Source organism: Scyliorhinus torazame, chromosome 12 (assembly GCF_047496885.1).
Source record: "Scyliorhinus torazame isolate Kashiwa2021f chromosome 12, sScyTor2.1, whole genome shotgun sequence".
Lineage (NCBI taxonomy): Eukaryota > Metazoa > Chordata > Chondrichthyes > Carcharhiniformes > Scyliorhinidae > Scyliorhinus > Scyliorhinus torazame.
Genome location: NC_092718.1, coordinates 198,534,928 through 198,553,183, shown reverse-complemented (window position 1 = coordinate 198,553,183; position 18,256 = coordinate 198,534,928). Strand labels below are relative to the sequence as shown.

Here is an 18,256-nt window from a genome sequence, read left to right as displayed (position 1 = left end):
CATTCAAATAATATATTGTTCTTCTACTTTTCCTGCCAAAATGGGCAAGTTCACATTTCCCATATTATACTCCACCTGTATAACCTATCTAAACCCCTCTGTATTCTCTATCATCTTGACATACTTTCCTACCTATCTTTTTGTCATCAGCAAATTCAGCTACCATGTCTTTATGTCTTTTCATCCAAGTCATTGATTATAGATTGTAAGTTATAAAATGTTGAGACCCTAGCACTGATCACTCTGGCACTCCAGTAGATGCTTGCCGATCTAACAATGACCCAATTATACCTACTCCATTTCCTGTTAACTAGCCAGTCCTCAATCCATGAGAATTGCCATGTTAGGTTTCTGCTCAGTGGTGACCCACAGATGTTTGTAGTGGACAATTCAGTGATGATGATGCTTCAAGGGGAAGTGATTAAATACTCGCTTGTTGGTGATGGTTATTGCCTCGCACTTGTTGACATGAATGTTACTTGCCACCTATCAGTTCATCACTGAATGTTCATCACAAGTCTGGTTGCACACGGGCCCGGACAGCTTAATTATTTTAGAAATTGTGAATGGAACAGAATCCAATGATCACAGAGCATCTCTACTTTTAATAATGGAGGAAAGGTCATAATTGAAACTGCTGAAGCTTGTTGCGGTCTTGGGCACAGCCCTCAGGCACTCCTGCAGTAATGTTTTGGGGCTGAGTTGATTTGCCTCCAAAAGATTAGCATCCAACAATCACTTTTAAAAAAAATGTTTTCCAATAAAGGGGCAATTTAGAGTGGCCAATTTACCTACCCTGCACATCTTTGGCTTATGGGGGTGAGACCCACGCAGACACGGGGAGAATGTGCAAAATCCATACGGACAGCGACTTGGGGGCAGGATTGAACCCGGGTCCTCGGCGCCGTGAGGCAGCAGTGCTAACCACTGCACCACTATGCCGCCTAGTATCCGTCAATCACAACCGTCTTGCTTTGTGCTTGCTCCAAACTACAGAGATTTTTCCCTGATTCCCTACTGGGGCCATTCGTGTCACTCAGTAAATGCTGCCTTGATGTTAAGGAGTCTCTTTCACTTCTCTTCTGGAATTCTGCTTTTTTGTCCCAAGCTTGGACCAAGGCTGGAATTGAGTCATCCTGGCAGAATTGAAGCTTGGCAATGTTGAGCAAGCTATTGGTTAGAAAATGGCCCTCAATAGCACAGTTGCTAACAAGTTCCATCACTTTTCTAATGAGATAGAGGGTAGACTGATGGGCAGTAATTTGTCTAGATTATATTTGTTCTGTTTTATATGGACAGTGCATAACTGAGAAATGTTTTACTTTGTCAGGTAGATGCCAGTGTTGTAAGTGAATTTAAACTGATTGGCTAGAAGTACGGTCAGCACTGGAGCATGAGCCTTCAACACTATTACATGGATGTTGTCAGGTCTATAGCCTTTGCTGTATTCTGTGCGCTCAGCATTTTCTTGACATCAAGTGGAGTGAATCAAACTCGTTTAAGACTGGCAGCTGTGATGATGGGGCCTCGGGACGAAGCCAAGATGGATCATCCCCTCAGCATTTCTGGGCCGAAGGTGGTTTCAAAAATTTCAGCCTTACCTTTTGTACTCCTGTTGGGCTCTACTATCATTAAGGTTAGAATGTTTGTGAAGCTGCCTCCTCCAGTTAGTTGTTTAATTGTCCACCGCCATTCATGTTTGGATGCGGTAGGCCTGTAGATCTTTGATCTGATGCTGTCCATGACATGTAGCTTCCACTATTCAGCATGCAAATAGTCCTGTGCTGCAGCATCAACAGGGTAACTTCTGAATTTTAAGCATGCCCAGTGCTGCTCCTGACATGCTTTTGTGCTCTGTACTCATTGAACTAAGCTTGATCACCTGGCTTGATGGTAATGGTACAGTGAGTTATATGGCATGCCACAAGTATTTACTGATTGTGGTGGAATACAGCTCAGATGCTGCTGATGACCCATAATTTGAGCTTCTGGATCTGTTTCAATCTACTGTGGGTGTACCTACATCAAATCAACTGGAGCAGATCAAGAAGGTGGCTCAGCACCATCTCGTCAAGGGTAATTAGTGATGGGCAGTAAATGCTGGCCTAGCCAGTGATGTCCACATCCTGTAAAATAATTGAAAAAATCTTCTGTACAGCTCTTTCCAAACTAACCATTCAAGCTGACTCTTTTCTGCCACAAGGCTCTGCAAGGATCTCTGGGTTTCTTCTAGCTACATGCTGGAGCAAATCTTCCAGATGTTTTTCCCTTACAAAAGCCAAACTGACCTGTCTGCCTCTGTCAGCAAACACAGTTTCACTCACTGTGGCAGCATGGCACACTTTGGGCTGGTTCAAAAAGAAACGCATACAAGTTTATTTTACCACCGACAACTCTTTGATTCTGCAATGCATAGGAATAATTTATATTACTAATTTGAGATTTACCATTCTCCAGACTCCCTGGCTCTGTTGCAAGTTTAGAGATGGATCAGTCATGTTTTTTCACTATCAACTCTGACCCTGTAAGACAAACATGGGTTAACTTTTAACTGTAATAAACTCAAGCTTGTTTTGAGTTTCATTTGTATCAGAGTTGCTCATCAGCTTCTCTTCAGATGCCTTCAACCTCACATGCCAGGGACCCGGGTTCAATTCCAGCCGTGTGTGACTGTCTGTGTGAAGTTTGCACATTCTCCCCACGTCTGCGTGGGTTTCCTCCGGGTGCTCTGGTTTCCTCCCACAGTCCAAAGATGTGCAGGTTAGGTGGATTGGCCGTGCTAAATTGCCTCTTAGTGTCCAGGGATGTGTAAGTTAGCCTCTTAATGTCCGGGGATGTGTAGGTTAGGGGACATTGCGGTTGTTGGGATAGGGCAAGTAAGTGAATTTGGGTGGTGCTCTTTCAGAGGGACTTGATGGGCCGAAAGGCCTCCTTCTGCACTGTAGGGATTCTGTGAGTTATCTTCTATCATTTATGCCATTTAGCATAGTAGTGTCACACAACAAGGTGGAGGGTATGCTTCGTTGCAAAGAGGCTACTGTGCAGTGGCCATTCCTACCAATACTATCATGGGCAGATGCCTTTGTGACAAATAGATTAAGGGTGAAATCAAGGTTTTTCTCCTCTTGTTGGTTCCATCATCATCTGCCACAGGCCCCGGATGATGGCTATGTCCTTTAGGACTCATCAGTCGTGGCACCACCATACAACTTATGGAGCTGGGCATTGACATCTCACATAGAGTACACTCTCGACCCTTGCTATCCTCACTGCTTCAAACTGTTCAACATGGAGGAATACTGATATCAACTGAGGTGATCATTAACGAGGGTTCCTTGCCCACGTTTGAATGGATGACATGACCTTCATGGGGTCCAGAGTCAATGTTGAGGACTTCTAGAGCCACTGCCTCCTGACTTGTATGCCACTGTGCCTTCTCAACTGGTGGGGCACCAATCAAATGGGACAGGACAGATCCAGGAATGAGTCTTGGATGTTGTATAAAGGTATGATTCTGTGAGCATGACTTTGTCAGGATGTTACTTGAATAGTCTGGGATAGCTCTCCCAATTTGGGCAAATCTCTTGATACTAGTGAAGGAGAACATTGCAGGTCGACTAGGTTGGGTGTGCCTTTGTCGTTACTTGTGCTTCATTCAATGACAGGTGGCCCATCTGGTTTTATTCTGGAATAAGCAAAATACTGCAGATGCTGGCATCTGAAACAAGAACAGAGGACACTGGTGTTGCTGATTTTCTCCTTGGTTCAATTGCTCTGTTAGTTACCTTTGCTCTCGAGTCGCCAGGTATCTTTATGATACCGCCACTAGGTTCAACTCCGAGTAATGATCAATAACCCAATACACCGATTAGTAAGATTTAAATCAAAGCACATTTATTATACACAGTAATCACTACTCATGCACAAATTCTACGTCTAAGCTACTTCTACATCTAACAGGCCTATACTTAACTTTGGACTGGCCCACCAGGTCAGGGGAACAAATGGCCTTTCGTTCGGGTTCTGAGTCTGCGGGATTCGAAGTTGGTACGGATTGGTAGCTAGGAGCGCCTATCTCGTAGCGAGCGTTGAGTTAAGACTTGCGGGTTTCGGTGATCACTGGAGTCACTGCACCGGTCACTGTTAATGTTGGTTCGTGTTGCTGGGTGACCCGGGCAGGAAGAAGAGAGTGAAGGGGAGCTGCTGAAGAGCGGTGAAGAGCGATTTGAACTTGGGGCTTAACTCTTATAGTCCCCAGGGGCTTCCCGCCTTTCGGGGCAGACCCTGTACAAGTTCCCAAGTGATTGGATTTTGTCCCAATTGCTTGGTTCGCTTTCCTCCAATACTGGAGCGGTTCCCTGATCGATGGGCAGTCTTGAGGTGCTCGTTCACCTCCTTTGTGTTGGCTCCTGCTGCCGCCGAGGAATCTGGCTTTGCTTTGTGTGTCCAAAATGTTACTTATTGTTCCCGGGGATTGCTCATCAGTATGCAGATGTTACTTTGTTATGCTGATGGTCGCTGGTTTCGATGTTGTCTGGTTTTTGCAGAGGTAAATACACAGCAAACCTGCAGCCACTGGTTTCTGTCTTGTTGGCTGATTTTCCCATCAGCCTTTGCCGTTCGCCATTTTAAATTGGGAGTTGGCCAATTTAGATGGCTACACTGGAAAAACTCAGAGGGTCTGCCAGCATCTATCACTTGTCTGAGTACATTTGACTTTCTGATAGTGATTAGATAAAACTGAGCTGCTTCCTAGACCATGTCACGTAGCAGTCAACCACATTTCTCTTTGTCTGGAGTCGCATATAAATCAGCCGGGGTACGAACAGCAGATTTCCCCCTCTCGGCGTTATTGAACCATAAAGATTTTTGCAACAGTAAGTTGTTTGATGGTCGCCATTACTGATACCAGCTTTTAAAACATTCTAGATTGTATTTAATATAAATTCCCCAGCTGTCATAGTGCGATTCAACTCTTTTCTCTCCTTCATTAGTCTCTAGATTACTAGTCCAGAAACATAATCACTGTGGTAGATGACCCATGGATTAGAACATCATTAAATGCCAATTTATACATGTGCATTGATCAAATATTTAAATGTCTTAAAAATTGGGTTGATATCTATTAAATATTTGCTGCATTTCAATTTTTAGCAATTATCCTCCAGTTTATACTTAATGGCTGTGAAGTAATCTTTTTTTTATTTTTTTAAATAAATATTTTAACAGTATAAATAACAATGACCTGTTTTATAAATAAAGAATAAATAATATATAACAAAAACTAAAACTAAAACTAAATGGCAACTGCCTTGTCTCAGATAAACACTCTCCAAAAATATGATTTAACAGTCCAATATACAATTATTTATAGCAACGACCTATACATATTATACATATATATTAACAACCCTGAGAGTCCTTCTGGTTTCCCCCCCCCTGGCTGCTGCTGCTACCTTCTTCTTTTCCATTCCCTCTATCTTTCTGTGAGGTATTCGACGAACGGTTGCCACCGCCTGGTGAACCCTTGAGCCGATCCCCTTAGGACGAACTTAATCCGTTCCAGCTTTATAAACCCTGCCATGTCATTTATCCAGGTCTCCACACCCGGGGGCTTGGCTTCCTTCCACATCAACAGTATCCTGCGCCGGGCTATTAGGGACGCAAAGGCCAAAACATCGGCCCCTCTCGCCTCCTGTACTCCCGGCTCTTGTGCAACCCCAAATATAGCCAACCCCCAGCTTGGTTCGACCTGGACCCCCACTACTTTCGAAAGCACCTTTGTCACCCCCACCCAGAACCCCTGTAGTGCCGGACATGACCAGAACATGTGGGTGTGATTCGCTGGGCTTCTCGAGCATCTCGCACACCTGTCCTCTACCCCAAAAAATTTACTGAGCCGTGCTCCAGTCATATGCGCCCTGTGTAACAGCTTAAATTGAATCAGGCTTAACCTGGCACACGAGGACGATGAGTTTACCCTACTTAGTGCATCCGCCCACAGCCCCTCCTCAATCTCCTCCCCTAGCTCCTCTTTCCATTTCCCTTTCAGCTCATCTACCATAATCTCCCCCTCGTCCCTCTTCCCTATATATATCTGACACCTTACCATCCCCCACCCATGTCTTTGAGATCACTCTGTCCTGCACCTCATGCGTCGGGAGCTGCGGAAATTCCCTCACCTGTTGCCTCGCAAAAGCCCTCAGTTGCATATACCGGAATGCATTCCCTTGGGGCAACCCATATTTCTCGGTCAGCGCTCCCAGACTTGCGAACTTCCCATCCACAAACAGATCTTTCAGTTGCGTTATTCCTGCTCTTTGCCATATTCCAAATCCCCCATCCATTCTCCCCGGGGCAAACCTATGGTTATTTCTTATCGGGGACCCCACCAAGGCTCCCGTCTTTCCCCTATGCCGTCTCCACTGTCCCCAAATTTTCAAAGTTGCCACCACCACCGGGCTTGTGGTGTATTTCTTCGGTGAGAACGGCAATGGGGCCGTCACCATAGCTTGTAGGCTAGTCCCCATACAGGACGCCCTCTCCAATCTCTTCCACGCCGCTCCCTCCTCTTCTCCCATCCACTTACTCACCATTGAGATATTGGCGGCCCAGTAGTACTCACTTCGGCTCGGTAGTGCCAGCCCCCCCCCCCTATCCCTACTACGCTGTAAGAATCCCTTCCTCACTCTCGGGGTCTTCCCGGCCCACACAAAACTCATGATACTCTTTTCGATCCTTTTAAAAAAAAAAAGCCTTCGTGATCACCACCGGGAGGCACTGAAACACAAAGAGAAATCTCGGGAGGACTACCATTTTAACCGCCTGCACCCTCCCTGCCAGTGACAGGGATACCATGTCCCATCTCTTGAAGTCCTCCTCCATTTGTTCCACCAATCGCGTTAAATTTAACCTATGCAATGTACCCCAATTCTTGGCTATCTGGATCCCCAAGTAACGAAAGTCCCTTGTTACCTTCCTCAGCGGAAAGTCCTCTATTTCTCTGCTCTGCTCCCCTGGATGCACCACAAACAACTCACTTTTCCCCATGTTCAGTTTATATACTGAGAATTCTCCAAACTCCCGAAGTGTCCGCATTATCTCTGGCATCCCCTCCGCCGGGTCCGATACATATAACAACAAATCATCCGCATACAGAGATACCCGGTGTTCTTCTCCTCCTCTAAGTACTCCCTCCACTTCTTGGAACCCCTCAATGCTATTGCCAGGGGCTCAATCGCCAGTGCAAACAATAATGGGGACAGAGGGCATCCCTGCCTTGTCCCTCTATGGAGCTAAAAGTATGCAGATCCCTGTCCATTCGTGACCACACTCGCCACTGGGGCCCTATACAACAGCTGCACCCATCCCAACATATTCATCTCCAAAACCAAATCTCCTCAGCACCTCCCACAGATAATCCCACTCCACTCTATCAAATGCTTTCTCGGCATCCATCGCCACCACTATCTCGGCTTCCCCCTCTGGTGGGGGCATCATCATTACCCCTAGCAGCCTCCGTATATTCGTATTCAGCTGTCTCCCCTTCACAAACCCAGTTTGGTCCTCATGGACCACCCTCGGGACACAATCCTCTATCCTCATTGCCATTACCTTGGCCAGAATCTTAGCGTCTACATTTAGGAGGGAAATCGGTCTATAGGACCCGCATTGCAGCGGGTCCATTTCCTTCTTTAGGAGAAGCGATATCGTTGCCTCAGGCATAGTCGGGGGCAGCTGTCCCCTTTCCTTTGCCTCATTAAAGGTCCTCATCAGTAGCGGGGCGAGCAAGTCCACATATTTCCTGTAAAAATTCAACTGGGAATCCATCTGGTCCTGGAGCCTTCCCCGCCTGCATGCTCCTAATTTCTTTCACTACTTCCTCTATTTCAATCTGTGCTCCCAGTCCCACCCTTTCCTGCTCCTCCACCTTGGGAAATTCCAGCCGGTCCAGAAAGCCTATCATTCTCTCCCTCCCACCCGGGGGTTGAGCTTCGTATAATTTTTTATAAAATGCCTTGAACACTCCATTCACTCTCTCTGCTCCCCGCTCCATCTCCTTCCTCATCCCTCACTCCCCCTATTTCCCTCGCTGCTCCCCTTTTCCTCAATTGGTGGGCCAGCAACCTGCTCACCTTCTCCCCATATTCGTACTGTACACCCTGTGCCTTCCTCCACTGTGCCTCTGCGGTACCCGTTGTCAGCAAGTCAAATTCTACGTGTAGCCTTTGCCTTTCCCTGTACAGTCCCTCCTCCGGTGCCTCCGCATATTGCCTGTCCACCCTCAGAAGTTCTTGCAGCAACCGCTCCCGTTCCCTACTCTCCTGCTTTCCTTTATGTGCCCTTATTGATATCAGCTCCCCTCTAACCACTGCCTTCAGCGCCTCCCAGACCACTCCCACCTGGACCTCCCCATTATCATTGAGTTCCAAGTACTTTTCAGTGCACCCCCTCACCCTTAGACACCCCCCCCCTCATCTGCCATTAGTCCCATGTCCATTCTCCAGGGTGGGCGCCCTTCTGTTTCCTCCCCTATCTCCAAGTCCACCCAATGTGGAGCGTGATCCGAAATGGCTATAGCCGTATACTCCGTTCCCCTCACCTTCGGGATCAACGCCCTTCCCAAAACAAAAAAGTCTATTCGCGAATAGACTTTGTGGACATAGGAGAAAAACGAAAACTCCTTACTCCTAGGTCTGCTAAATCTCCACGGGTCTACTCCTCCCATTTGCTCCATAAAATCTTTAAGCACCTTAGCTGCTGCCGGCCTCCTTCCAGTCCTGGTTCCAACACCGTATTGAAATCTCCCCCCATTACCAACTTTCCCACCTCTAGGTCCGGGATGTGTCCTAGCATACGCCTCATAAAATTGGCATCATCCCAGTTCGGGGCATATACGTTTACCAAAACCACCATCTCCCCCTGTAGTTTGCCACTCACCATCACGTATCTGCCCCCGCTATCCGCCACTATAGTCTTTGCCTCAAACATTACCCGCTTCCCCACTAATATAGCCACCCCCCTGTTTTTCGCATCTAGCCCCGAATGGAACACCTGCCCCACCCAACCTTTGCGTAGTCTCACCTGGTCTATCAGTTTCAAGTGCGTTTCCTGTAACATAACCACGTCTGCCTTAAGTTTCTTAAGGTGTGCGAGTACCCGTGCCCTCTTTATCGGCCCGTTCAGCCCTCTCACGTTCCACGTGATCAGCCGGGTTGGGGGGCTTTTTACCCCCCCCCCCCTTGTCGATTAGCCACCCCCTTTTTCCAGCTCCTCACCCGGTTCCCACGCAGCTGTGTCCCCCCCAGGCGGTGCCCCCCCGCCCATCCCACCCCATACCAGCTCCACCCTCTCCCCAGCAGCAGCAGCCCTATAAATCCCCCCTCCCACCCCCCCCTCTAGATCCCCCACTCGCGTAGTTGCACCCCCCATGTTGCTCCCAGAAGTCAGCAAACTCTGGCCGACCTCTGCTTCCCCCCGTGACCTCGGCTCGCACCGTGCGACGCCCCCTCCTTCCTGCTTCCCTATTCCCGCCACGATTATCATAGCGCGGGAACCGAGCCCGTGCTTCCCCCTTGGCCCCGCCCCCAATGGCCAACGCCCCATCTCCTCCACCTCCTTTCCTCCCCCCACCACCACCTGTGGAAGAAAGAAAAGTTACCACATCGCAGGATTAATAACATAAAACTCCTCTTTCCCCCATTTTTACCCCCCTCTTCGCCCCCCATACTCGCCGCACCACTTTGTTTCAAACGTTCTTTTTTTAATAACCCGCTCATTCCAATTTTTCTTCCACGATAAAAGCCCACGCCTCATCCGCCGTCTCAAAGTAGTGGTGCATCCCTTGATATGTGACCCACAGTCTTGCCGGTTGCAGCATTCCGAATTTTATCTTCTTTTTGTGAAGCATCGCCTTGGCCCGATTAAAGCTCGCCCTCCTTCTCGCCACCTCCACACTCCAGTCTTGGTATACGCGGATCACCGCGTTCTCCCACTTACTGCTCCGAGTTTTCTTTGCCCATCTAAGGACCATCTCTCTATCCTTAAAACGGAGGAATCTCACCACTATGGCTCTAGGAATTTCTCCTGCTCTCGGTCCTCGCGCCATCACTCGGTATGCTCCCTCCACCTCCAGCGGACCCGCCGGGGCCTCCGCTCCCATTAACGAGTGCAGCATCGTGCTCACATATGCCCCGACATCCGCTCCCTCCGCACCTTCAGGAAGACCAAGAATCCTTAGGTTGTTCCTCCTCGCGTTGTTCTCCAGCGCCTCCAGCCTTTCCACACATCGTTTATGGTGTGCCTCGTGCATCTCCGTCTTCACCACCAGGCCCTGTATGTCGTCCTCATTCTCGGCAGCCTTTGCCTTCACGACCCGAAGCTCCCGCTCCTGGGTCTTTTGCTCCTCCTTTAGCCCTTTGATCGCCTGTAATATCGGGGCCAACAGCTCCTTCTTCATTTCCTTTTTGAGTTCTTCCACGCAGCGTTTCAAAAACCCGTGTTGTTCAGGGCCCCATATTAAACTGCCACCTTCCGACGCCATCTTGGTTTTTGCTTGCCTTCCTTGCCGCTGCTCTAAAGGATCCACCGCAATCCGGCCACCTTCCTCTCCTTTTTTCATCCGTATCCAGGGGGGATTCCCTTCTGGTTCACCGCACAGCACTTTTAGCCGTTAAAATTGCCGTTGGGGCTCTTATTAAGAGCCCAAACGTCCGTTCCACCGGGAGCTGCCGAAACGTGCGACTCAGCTGGTCATCGCCGCACCCGGAAGTCGCTGTGAAGTAATCTTTATTGTCACAAGTAGGCTTACATTAACACTGCAATGAAGTTACTGTGAAAAGCCACATTCCGGCGCCTGTTCGGGAATACAGAGGGAGAATTCAGAATGTCCAAATTACCTAACAGCATGTCTTTCGAGACTTGTGGGAGGAAACCAGAGCACCCGGAGGAAACCCACGCAGACAGGGGGAGAATGTGCAGATTCCACACAGACAGTGACCCAAGCCGGGAATCGAACTTGGGACCCTGGCGAACTCCAAATAACAAGCTCTGTACATGTTGTTAAATCTGCTGAGAAAATGACAGCTATCAAGACAAAATGCATTTGACACGTAGTGTAGAACAACAAGAACACACAAATCAAGACTGGTATTTATTCATAATCGTGAAAAGTTGTAACCTTGTTAAGCAGACACCTTAACAGACTTATTTCAAGGGGCTCATTTTCTTTTGCCTGAGATTTAGAATATCCAATCAACTGCTGTCACCTCTCTGAGCCAAGAAATATGGCAAAATTCTGCTTTTGCCGTATCCAGAAAAAGTTCCCTTAGCCAGTGAAACTGCAACTCAATTTGGGCAAACCTCTCCCTGAAAGTATGAGAGAATAGACCACCTGTAGAGAGATGACCCATTTAATTTAGTTTCAGGCCCTCTGGTGATGCACAGTACTTGTTGCCATGCATTCACTCACCTGCACTTTATTAAATGGTTGGTTCCACAATTTTACTTCTCAAACCTACAATTGAAGATGTAGAGGTTCTGTACCAATTGAGATGTAGTTTCATAGATTATCATTATCATAGATTATCATAGAATTTACAGTGCAGAAGGAGGCCATTCGGCCCACCGAGTCTGCACCGGCTCTTGGAAAGAGCACCTTACCCAAGGTCAACACCTCCACCCCATCCCCATAACCCAGTAACCCCACCCAACACTAAGGGCAATTTTGGACACCAAGAACAATTTAACATGGCCAATCCACCTAACCTGCACATCTTTGGACTGTGGGAGGAAACCGGAGCACCCGGAGGAAACCCACGCACACACTGGGATGATGTGCAGACTCCGCACAGACAGTGACCCAAGCCGGAATCGAACCTGGGACCCTGGAGCTGTGAAGCAATTGTGCTATCCACAATACTACCGTGCTGTTTCTCGGTGTTTCGCACAGATATGTTGTGAAAAGCACTGTGCTGTACTGAGAAAGGCAAACTATCTTGAGGATGTAATCTATCTTTTTCATTAAGACAATTTTCATTCACCAGGGCATGAAAAATTACTCTTTATTGTACTTGATGATTCAGTGAGTTAGTTAAATAGTGAAAAATTAAGATTTATATATATTGAATGCATAGGAAAATGTTCATTCTTAATCCTCCCTTTCGTACCAGTTTATGACCATGCCCGATAGAAGAACCTGGAGTCTTATTTAGATATTTGGATTAGATTGGATTTGTTTATTGTCACGTGTACAGTGAAAAGTATTTTTCTGCGTGCAGCTCACACAGATCATTTAACACATGAAGAGAAAATAAGTAAAGGGCAACACAAGGTACACAATGTAAATACATGGACACTGGCATCGGGTGAAGCATACAGGAGTGTAGTATTGATTAAGTCAGTCCAAAAGAGGGTTGTTTCGGAGTCTGGTAACAGCGGGGAAGAAGTTGTTTTTGAATCTATTTGTGCGTGTTCTCAGACTTTTGTCTCCTGCCCGATGGAAGAAGTTGCAAGAGTGAGTAAGCCGGGTGGGAGTGGTCTTTGATTATGAAGATAAAAGAAACCAAAGGGCCCAACGTGGGGCTCGAACCCACATATCTGGGATTAAGAGTCCCACGCGCTACCAACTGAACTAGCCGGGCTGCTCTTCATTCTCCCTCTTCCTTTGTATTATTGGTGCACTCAGCTGAGGAATCCTTTAATAAGCATTATTTTGTCTTCAATTTTTGAATGCCAAGAGTATTTATTTACTGTGCAAGGCCTTTGTTGCTTTGTTTTTACATGATTGAAGAGATTTGGTGAACACGTCACTGAAACATACTAGATATATCTAGTTCTTATGCTAAATGTTTCAAAATTGTTTGAAGTAAAAGCGTGGTGCTTTTAATTAAAGGAGCAATAACACTGCAGGAACTGCTTAATTTGCAAATTGAAATCTAACATGATGTAACATGACATTTAAATTTCTTCTTGAAGATGGAATATGCAGTTAATGTAAAATTCATATGAATTGTATTTTTATTGGGATTTGTAAGCTGTACAGGCAAGTCGCTCTTTTAGTTTTAGGGTGTCCTGTTTGTAAAGATTGAACAGTGTGCTAAGTTCACTGTACATTTCTTAAAAAAATTATAATTGTTAATTCTCAACCTGCTTCTCTATACTTGTATTTGCTAGAATTATGCTAGAATTGAAAGGTTTCAAAATGCAAATACATTTTCCTGGCATAAATTGCATGTTACATCCAGTCCACATCTGAATCGCCGAGAAAAGAATTGAACTAAATTGAAAGACAGGATGGGGCTGAAAGGACAAATTGTGAGTAATAGCCATGCATGAAAATACAGACAAAAAGTAATGCAATATGATTAGGACAAAAGGGTTGACTTGATTAGTCAGAAGTCCTTATAATAAAATGTTTCTTGGTGTGAAATATGTTGTGAAAATGTTGAACGTTATCCAAAGATGAACATCTACATGAAAATTGCATTGTTGTGAGCTGTAAAGGCCTCTTGTGGTTTCAGGGAATTAATTGAACGTATATCTTGTTTTAAAATCCAAGTATGGTTTGTAAAATGTTGATGTATCTATTAAGTCAATCCATTATAATCATTTAATTTTTAATCAATTTTAGATTTGACTTTTCCCAAGAAAATTCACAGCTGTTTTACTGATTGCCAAGAATAAAATAAAAAAACATTCAGCAGAATTCTCCAGCGGGATCCTCTGGTCCGCCGGCAGTGCAACCACACCTGCGGGTTTCCCAAAAGCTTGGGATGGCCACAATGGGAAATCCCATTGGCCGGCTGCAGGAACGGAGAATCCCCCTGCTGGCAGGGATTGTCGCGCTGGAAAACATGGCTGGCAGACCGGAGAATCCCACCTAATATGTGATTTCATGATAAATTTGAAACTACCTCTTAAGTGAGAAGAATTGGTACAGTATGCTAACTTTACATTTTAATTACGCGGATTATTTGGAAATTTTCTGGGAGGACTGAAATGTATGTCGGGTATTGTGCAATTGCATAATAGATAATATTTCACTCTTAACAGAAAATACAATGTATTTGTGATGCAAATTTTGGCCCAACCTGTCCTACGCAAGTACATTGCTTTTGAGATAACCAAATGCAAGTTGTGACATTAAATTAAAAAAAACTAATTTAAAAGGAAATTGAAACCAAGATGTCATCTGTGGATAGCAACAGATGTGGATTTCTACAGAAATGCAAGCATGCCTTGGAAAGAAAATATGGCTCTAAGGTAATTGAAATTCATTACTGTAAACTCAACAAAAACTAACAGTTGCTTAATGTACTTACCACATTCTATTACTAGATTCCATTATTACCTGGACATGCATTTTACAATAGATCAGTTAAACTACAAATTTGGCTTCACAGATAAACCAAGTTTACAATATTACTGTGCAAGACTAGGATATACTGCAAACCTTTTAAACTTTAAAAGTCTGATTTTACAAGTTCCTTATAGTCTGCAGCATTTTTAATGATAGAATAACGCTCTTCATCATTAAAAAAAACCTTCATCAACATTTCATGCCAGTTCCTAGAACTCAGTATTTTCTCTTCACACTCCCCTGTTAAACTCTGATGTTTATGAGGTGACACCAACATTATTGGTGATGTTAGGACATTATTTAAGTACAGGGTAATGGGAAGTTGCTATCCCTGTTGCCAAATGCATTAAATTCCAAACTTTTAAAGGTCTGGCTTCTGCTTTAGTTTGTATTTAGGGAACCATTGTTACTTGGACACTATTTTGCAGACAGCATCAATCACTGTGTTACAATTGTTGCCAGATTGCTGATTACATTACTTCAAAGTGCCAGCCTTCTGATGTGTTCAATCTTGATAGAGGACATTCTTGTAATTTTTTCAAGTGAGATTGTCTTTTGCGTCAGGAAATGTGTTAGTGGTAGTTGGAGTAAGGAGTCAGTGACTGTTTTGAGTGTCGATATAGTTGGATCTGAGAAGCTTTATTTATCTTCTATTGGTAAAAGTGAACATCCCAGGTGTTTCAAACATTTTCAAGGCTTCCCTGGCAGATCATTAACAGTTTCAGTCAATTATCTTGGGTGAAATTTGTGACCTTTGAGGTTCCTTGATAGAAAATTTCAAACTAAGATTAACTATTATGATTCACCATTGTGAATAATGGCACTGTACTGAAGTGTTGGGTGCTCTGAGACACAGACGAACCAACATGGTTGCGAATGGTACAACGCAGTTTTATTTCATTTAACTATTAACATAGTAAACTCTGGTACTCAGCACATAGTGACTGTCTGAGTGGCTGGCAATGAGGTCTGTGCCCTGAGCCGTCTCCTGCTGGACTGCCCAGGAAGTGTTGTGTTCCTTGTTTTGTACTGTGTATGCCCTTGTCTGTGATTGGCTGTTGTGTTGTGTGTGCTAATTGGTCCGTTGATCTGTCCATCATTATGTATGTATGTATGTGCTGTGATGTTCACTTGAATATCATGACATGTACATCCTAGAATTTTCTGCCCTAACACATGTGGAACTTGTTCCTATCCAAAAGAAACTAATTCTTTGAGCTAGTGGATGACTTGGTTGTCAAGCTTTTCAGGGCCACTATTGGATATTTTTGGCGAGAAAGAAACCTGCTGCCTAACTTTCAGAGAAAATAATCAAGGAGTATATGTCTGATGTGATTTGTACAATTCTTGATTTAATTTGTGTAAACAAAAAAAAGTTGCATTTTGGTTCACCGTTAGCAAATATCTTGGTCAGTTTACTTGAATTTGGTTTCAAATTGTTTACCAATTAGTGGTGCTTCAGTATTCATTTTATGTTCTATGTTATCCATGAAACAAAGACAGACTTGAATTTATATTGTATGTTTATATTATATGTAACTTTTATGTTTTACTATGATTTGGCACAAAAAGATGAAAGTTTTCACAGGTCAGTCAATTGAAAAGGAAAACAGTCTGCTAACTTCTCAGTTCTGTGACTACAGTCCAAAGAGAACTTTAAAGAAGCTAACACTAGTGTAACAAAGTGCAGTGGGCCACCTGGAGCCTCCTGTGCAAATGCTGGATCAGCATAGTGAACATTCTTCTGTGAGTAAAACATACACTTACTGATGGCATTTGCCAAACAATAAAGCCAAACAGAAGTGAAGTCACGAAGGAAGCCAAAGAATAATCCCCTCAGCTGTCTTCCTGATTGTGCCATGTGACTTTGTCATACTGGCAGCTCACTCTACTAGCCAAATCAACAGATGTATGGAGAACTGCATGTTGGGATAGCAGCAGTTGTTCTGAAACAACAGTGTCCTTTTTGTAAAAAGCCACGCTGCAAAAGAATGCAACAATGTGACATCACCATCTTATCCCAAGAACATTCCTTTACTGTTCTTGGTTTTACTGTTTGAAACCTCCCCATCGTTCTAAATCCAGACTATGATCATATTGTCTATTGTTCAGCAAAATGCTTGAAGTATTTACTGTATTTATTATTATTGATAAAATCAATGAGTGCAACTCTTATAATCCCTGATTTGTAAAGCATTTTATCATGTATTGTGCAGTCTGGTGTTTGCAATATACCAAATTATTATTTTGAGGGAAAAGGTTGCTGTCTAGAAATAAATTCCAATGCCCATCATGTAGCCCTGTATGTATGCAAAGAATAATGAGGATAAATTATTAATTAGGCTTTAGAATATTTTATGTGAATGGTTTACTGAAGAATCATTGACCTCGATAAATATTGAATAGCTGATACAATTTGATTAAACGCAATAAATACTAAAGATGTAGTTTAATATATCAATTATAGGGAATTCATCAAATCCCTATAGTGCAGAAGGAGGTAATTCGACCTATCGAGTCTGCACCAGCCCGTGGCAAGATCACCCTACCTAGGCCCACACCCACATCCTATCCCCTAACCCAGTCCAATCCTTTGGATATTAAGGGGCAATTTAGCATGGTCAATTCACCTAACCTGCACATCTTTGGATTGTGGGAGGAAACCGGAGGAAACCCACGCAGACATGGGGAGAAAGTGCAAACTACAGTCACCTGAAGCTGGATTTGAACCTGGGAACTGGTGCTGTGAGGCAGCAGTGCTAACCACTGTGTCACCGTGTCACCCAAATTTGATAATCTATCAGGAACAGGCAGACTGAGCACTTAAAGAAGTACAAATTGATCAGAATCAGCATGAAGCTGAAGGATAGGCCATTTCTGACTGATCTAATTAATTTTTATTTTAGAGGAGATTATTTGCATACTGTTCATGGGAACATCTATAAATGTGGTCTTGTATGGACTCCAGAAGGAATAGACAATAGTTGCTTTGAATCAAGTAGAAAGATTGGAAATTCGTTAAGTTGCTCAGTGGTTATATGCTGGGTTGATACAGAGCTGATTTGTATGCGCACAAAAAGTTTCCCTCGTTTGTTGTGAGCTGGGCAAAACTGATCCATTGGGAACATTACAGCTGACATTAGTGCCCTGGAGCAGGAAAGGGGAAATCATTGAACTCATTGAAATCATTTAGTGATTCTTGTTGGAGATGCTTGCGCATGAATATAGCGTGAGAAGAAGTTAACCCTGGTTGTGATACTTCCTGTATTGTTAAATAGAGAATCAGTATTAGCTGTGTAAGCTAATTGTCATGTTTCAAAATTTCCTTACATTTTTTCCACAGTTAGGAAGTGGAGGAGAGCTAACAAAAACCCCAACATTAGAAGTAGCAGAGTATATTCAGAGAAGTATATGGAACAGACTGAGGCAGTAGATTTTTCAAAATGCAAATGAGCTGATGCTGATAAATTTTTATAGACTAAATAATCAATTCATTAGACTGTCAGCAATCAATAACATCTTGTACCTGTTCTGTTGTAAAGCATTTGACCCTTTTGGTTGAGCAGTGAGGGAGACATGTTGGGTAGTGACACATCGGGTTGAGGTCGTGGTGAAGAAGGTGGATCTTTTTGAAGCAGGAAAGCTGCAAAGGTATTTGGGTTTGTTAAAAAGCATGCTGTGAATGTTTTTGATCATAGATGAGACAAAGGAAGAAATGGCGAAGGATAATTAGAAGCCATCTTTTCTAGGTCAAGTAAAATGGCACACTTTGGGGTCAAATAACGTGTCCTTATTTTGTATCATGGAGTTTGGGGGAATATAAGAGGAGGAGTGGACCAGTTAGCCCCTTGTGACTATTCTGCCTTGCAGTGAGATCATAGAATTGTTACAGCACAG

At 44.3% G+C, this 18,256-nt stretch overlaps 1 protein-coding gene and 1 non-coding gene across 3 annotated transcripts in view; one reads left to right on the top strand and one right to left on the bottom strand.

The window, feature by feature from the left end:
• taok1a (TAO kinase 1a) overlaps positions 1-18,256 on the top strand; it is a 240,037-nt gene that overhangs the window by 116,844 nt on the left and 104,937 nt on the right. The window lies entirely within an intron of this gene.
• On the bottom strand, positions 12,569-12,641 carry trnak-cuu (transfer RNA lysine (anticodon CUU)). The gene has a single exon. It is a non-coding gene; the product is annotated as a tRNA-Lys (tRNA).